This window comes from Piliocolobus tephrosceles, chromosome 10 (assembly GCF_002776525.5).
Source record: "Piliocolobus tephrosceles isolate RC106 chromosome 10, ASM277652v3, whole genome shotgun sequence".
Lineage (NCBI taxonomy): Eukaryota > Metazoa > Chordata > Mammalia > Primates > Cercopithecidae > Piliocolobus > Piliocolobus tephrosceles.
This window is the reverse complement of record NC_045443.1, coordinates 27,408,681-27,414,722: the sequence shown is the minus strand read 5'-3', so window position 1 is coordinate 27,414,722 and position 6,042 is coordinate 27,408,681. Positions and strand designations below refer to the sequence as shown.

Below are 6,042 nucleotides of genomic sequence, written 5' to 3'. Positions count from 1 at the left end.
AAAACTGCCAAATAGTCAGACACCTTCGGGATTTCACTACCTGATCCTCTGCTGACATGGATCAAGGTCATGATCCTCAGTTAAAAAAACATTATAAGAATGTTCTAGGGCAACTCATCAAGTTAGACCTAAAGTAAATAACTACTTGCTTGACTCAAACAATTAGACATATTTTTCTATTTGCCTTCTTAAATCTGGAGCCTCATAAAGCAAGTAATTCTCCATTACTAATATCTGTATTCACACATTATAATATCTCACAATCAAAACAGAAAATTCAGCCTCAGTAACTAAACAAATATGTCATAGTCTACAGTTTTTTTTCAATTACAGGAGATACACTTTCTGAATTTTAAAAGAAATTTGTTCATTTCCAGAAGCCTACACCTATACTAATAAATTCATTCTTATAGATTTAATGTCCCTTCATGGTAACAGGTTACTAGTGTTGGTATTTGATCACATTCAGTGTCTGATCATAGGAAACAAACAGGCAGTAGCAATTAGTAGTAAAGAAATAACCTGCATCCTACAAGAAACCAGGGGATCTCCCTGACCCAGGCAAAAGATAGTTGGAACTGCAAATGCCCAGTTGCACTAATGAAAAGATTAGTATCCATCTTAAAGTACAGGGCCTGTCAAGTTGGCCATCATTAAACATGAATGGAACCATAATTATATATCTGTTATATATCTGTTATTATTAACAGATATATAATTATTTCCAAAAATTCTTGAATTTAAGTTTTTCTAAAATATTCCAGAAGCTTCTCTTTAGTCTGAGAAACGTTTGTACTCTTTTGTCACAAGAAGTGAACTATGTATGGATGGTTTGTAACTTCATTCCCCTTGTAACTGGACCCAATTCTCTTTCCCTCATTGCAAAGGGATTGTGTTAAACATTTTCCCTCTATTCTCTTCTCTACGCTGTACTCTTCAGTATTGCCTTTCTGACTAGCCTTTTTCCAGGCGTATTCATAAGCCCTCGGCATACATTAGTTCATAGGATCCTTACAATCCTAAGTGGCAGTAACCATCATCCCCATTTTACAGATGAGAAAACCAAGACACAGAACTTCAGACATTTTCACAAGGTCATACAAGCTTCGAAGAGTTAGGGCCAACATTAAAATTCAGGTCTGCTGTTACTACAGCCTGCATTTGAAACTGCCTAGATGCACTCCTGCCTTATCATTCACTGCTTCCTTTTTTTAAACATCACAATCTCTTTTACTGTTATTTGGGCAGTTTTTCCATGTTCAATATGAAGGGGGAACTTGCTAGGATTCTGTGTTCCTTAAATTCTAGGATGCCATCAATTTTAATTTTGTATTGTGGTAAAATATATATCTCAAATTTACCATTTTAACCCTTCTAAAGTGTATGGTTCAGTGGTAGTAAGTACATTTACATTGTTTTGCAGCCATCACCATCATCCATCTAAATAAACTCTTTTCATCTTGTAAAACTGAAATTCTATGTGCAATAAGTATTATCTTCCCATTCCCTGCTCCCCTCAGCTCCTAGCAGTCACCAATGTACTTTCTGTCTCTAAAATGGACTATTCTAAGTATCTCAATAAAAAAAAAAAAAAAAAGGAAAGAAGGGAGAGAGAAAGGGAGGATGGATCTGAGCTAAAATGTATACATATCCCCATTTTAAGATCATAAAACACATCCCAACTTCTTAAATATTAAATTGGAAAAATCTAATACTATCAGCCCATCACTAATTATAAGCATATAATCTTCTACTTGTTGGATTCCCAATGCTGGCCCAAGTTGCTTTTTGGTTCTGAAATAAAGTCTAACATGGTAGGTGTGTGGTGACAACTCAATTTCACTCCTATGCTTTTATGGTTCCAAACAGCCAGTCCTGCTCTTTTTGCCTTTTGCTGTCTTTCTTCTTTCATCCTGTCATTCTCTGTGTGCTCGAGAAAACACAGGTAATTTGAAAGGTTGGGGTCAAGGTGAGGAATTCTTATAAATAAGTTAGGTGGATATAAATAAATTTAGCAACAGCAACAAAAGTCCCTTATCTCTCTGGATCCACATCTAGTTTATTTTGTTATTGTTACTTTTAGGATAAAAACTGAATCTTCATTAGTTCTGTAAAATATTTGTCATTTTATGGATTCTTATGGTTAAAATGTCAAATAATAAGATAGAAAGCAACTAAAAACATTGGTCAACAAGACATTACCCATCCAAGGAATAAATTTAAAACAACTTCCATTCATTTAAACGTGCATTCCACTTTATCATCCATGGAGCATCATTCATTACAAATATAACTACTGAGCCAGGCATTCTTCTAAGCACTAAGGATACAGGAACTTTTTAAAACTAAGGGCAAAGATCAGATTCATGATGCTTACATTCCAGTTGAAAAGACAGAAAATAAATGATATAAACATTACAAATACATTGTACATAAGAAAGTGGTGAATGCTAAGAACAAAATAAAGCAGGGAGATGTAAGACAAAGAATAAATGGGTATAATTTTAGTTAGGGTGGTGATGTAAGGCCTCACTGAGAGCAGGACTTTTGAGTAAATACCAGAAGAATATGAGGGAGCTAGCCATATAAACATCTGGGGAAAGAACTTTCCAGGCAGAGTGAAAAGCCAGTGCAAAGGCTCAGAGGCCAGTGTACCTGGCACGTTTAAGAATCAGTGAAACAGCCAATGTGCTTGGTGTGGAGTGAATAAGGAGATGTGTGATGAGAGATGAGGTCAGAAAGTCATGGGGAGCAAATCCTACGAGGCCTTGCAGCCCACAGTAAGCACTGTGGTTTTTACTCTGAGTAAGATGTGATACCATCGGCAGTTTCTGAAAAAAGGAGTGAGTGTCATGATCTAACTTATATTCAGATGTAATCATCACTACTTTTTATCATTTCTGGACATACTTTCACAGAACAGATTTAGCACATGTTAATGGAAATGTTTTAGACACATGTCAAAAATTGAACTACAGGTATGCTTAGGCTACTATTGCCATTGGTGGCCTCTGAGTGTGGGATAGAAATAGATTCTTCTAATAATAGTAAAGTCCCTTTCTACTGCATGCTAAATGGTCAGAAGAACATGGAGTAAAAAAGGGGTGAGATAGGACATTGAAATAGACTAAGGAATATGCCAGGAAACACCAATTTCAGAGCATGAAGCAATCTCCAAAGAAATCAGCAAACCTGGACCTTTAAATCTCTGGAAGAGAAATTTGCAGAGGAAATATAAAGTATAATAGTAAGGCATTATGTGTTTTAACGAGTAAAATATCTCCAATGGTCAAGTTTGTATAGCTGCACACCTGCTAAAGGATGGATTCTACTATTTGCACTCAGAAATGCAGAGGTAAACCAGGTGGGAACACAGAGTATTCAACACAGGACTGGCTGGGAGCTCTTGTATTTGTGTCACATCAGATGAAAATGTTTTAGCTGTAGGATGTACCCTTAAGGTTCCCAAAGCAAGCAGTTTTCATGTCTACCACAGATCCAAAAGTAGATCACAATTCTTTCATACAATTCTCATTAGTTTTTATATAAACACAGTTAACTCATAAGTGTATTAGTGCATCTTACTGAAAATTGAATATCCTTTCCACTGTCCTCCACTGAATCTGCTTTTGTGACACTCTTTCGATTTTACGTGTTCATCACAGATTAAAACCCTGGTATTTACTGCTGTACCCAGACAAAGGGTGGCTCTACCACATCATCAATTTTTGAGAAGGATGCCTAGAAAGAGGCCTCGTTGTTTAGTGAGTAACACTATTAACCCATTTATGCTGAAGGTTGCCAATTTTTCTGTGAAAAATCAGAACTTGGCAATGACCTTGAGCAGTAGGATATAAATAACTCCCACAAGCTTAGCGTTCCAATAATGGAACACTATGCGTAAATGGGTTAAAGGCCCAAATCCACAATTTAATTCGAGAACTGGAACTGAAAAGATTGAAATAAACCACCAGATGGCACTTCAGGTCAAATACTGCTGGAAACCGCTGTGGCTTTTTGAATGTCTTTCATTATGCTTTCCACTTAGCATTGCCATTGGGTCCTTTATAATGAATAACCCAATATAACTGAGAAATCATCTACTATGTGCAAGATTCTTTCCCTTATAGGACTATTTGATTTAAGCCACAGTAAGTCATTCAAGCACAATCTAAAAGCCAGTCTGTTTTTATGGGCAGAATCAGGTGCCCTGTTGTTGGTATTTATAAAATGTACACTAATAGCACTTTTTAAAAAGTTATCCTTAGAGTCAAAAGAAAATTAAGATATCTTAAGGAATAAAATAGAGCACATCTGTTGCCCTATACTTTTTTTTGTTCTAATCAGCTACTCTATGTTCTAAATTTTGGAATAATCAACAAAAGATTCATAATACAGAATTTACAACAGGCAGACACCTACCATTTGACTCTGAAGCCATTCAATAAGCATTTCTGCTGTTGCATCTGGGATCTGGCATCTCAAGCCTTCTTTCTCATCTGTTTCCATCATCTCTAACAATCCACGTAGGTCTTCCACAAGGTGCAGAGCTTGCAAACTTCCCATGAATGGAGAGGTGGGAGACTGCCAATTGAAAATCCCATTAGAATATTCCAGGGCCTTAGAACTTAAGTTAAACAAAATCACAGAGAGAGCAATGGGATTTGTGTTAGATAAAAATATCAAAGCCAAAGGTGGTAAACCAGTCTAGTCAAAGTAAGGAACAAACAAAAGAAACAGAAAAAAGAGAATTCAATCACATAAATCTCTCCAAGTCAGATTTACATGGTGCAAAAATTAAAACCATGTAGTTGATGGTAAATATCCATGGTGCAATTCCTAACAAGGAGGCCAATCAAGGGGTATAGAAAGAAAAAGAGCCTAGTGGGCTTTGGTGTGAGGTGTGCTGGCATCGTGGAGATCATGGATAAGAAAGTAGAAGATCAGAAAATACAAATATTAGAACTAGTTCATTCTCCACCAATACTGGACCCAATGATTTCTGGCTTAGAAAAACTGTGGATGAAGGGTTATGAAATGAACCCAGATAAAGGCTATTAGAGTAAATTCCAAGGAAAGATAATGAGCTCAATGTGTTAAATGATTATGCTGATGTGCCTATAGGACTTTTCCAGAGAGATATCTGGTTGGAAATTAGAGATAGGGACTGGAAGCTTAGCAAAGAATTGGGAAGGTAAATAGATGTGAACAAGCTGGGTGCAGTGGCACGTGCCTGTAATCGCAGGTACTTGAGGTGGGAAGATTGCTTGAGCCCAGCATTTCAAGGTTGCACTATGCATGTTATTCACAGGCAATCGTGCCTGTAAATAGCCACTGCACTCCACCTTGAGCAATAGAGCAAGACCTCCTCTCTTAAAAAAAAAAAAATAGATATGAGAGTCACTGGTGGAAAGTGAATTTTGAATTCAGGAAAACAGATCAGAACATTCATGGTTACTGGGTAGAGCAGTGTCCCTCAAAATATGGTCCACAGACCACCTACACCAGAACCACCTGAGATGCAGATTCTTTATCCTTGATTAGAAACCTAGGATGGAACTGGAATTTTTGATACTTTAAAATAATGTTTGAGAATAATGTTGGCAGAAAATGGAGAAGAGGAACAAAAACAAAATTACAGGGAAGCAAAAGACATAGGGCTAAAAAATGAAAATTAAGTAAAAAGATAATATGAAAGTTGTAGTGAAAAAGTGAAGTGAGCAGAGTAAATGTTGTGATTCTGTCTTTCACAGGATGCAGATCACCTGCTATGATACCATCCATCTGCTCCAATGCTGCAGCCAACATATCGCTTGCATCACTCCTCATTTTCTTATTTGTCAGGGGCAAATTTCAACCTAGATCTGGAAAAAAAAAATGATGTTATTATTACATCCATTAAATGACACAGGCTTGCTAGTGGGTTTCCTAATTCTCCTTCAAATGATAATTCTGTTGTGTAGTCAAACATGGAGCAAAAACTTCAGTAGTGGAGCAGTAAGCTGTGGCCAATCACCTACTTAGTGCAAGGCCACATGTGAT

The 6,042-nt window shown here is 36.8% G+C and overlaps 1 pseudogene; it reads right to left on the bottom strand.

Moving 5' to 3' along the window:
* The window catches only part of LOC111540655, a 100,368-nt pseudogene that overhangs the window by 65,585 nt on the left and 28,741 nt on the right, over nucleotides 1-6,042 (bottom strand).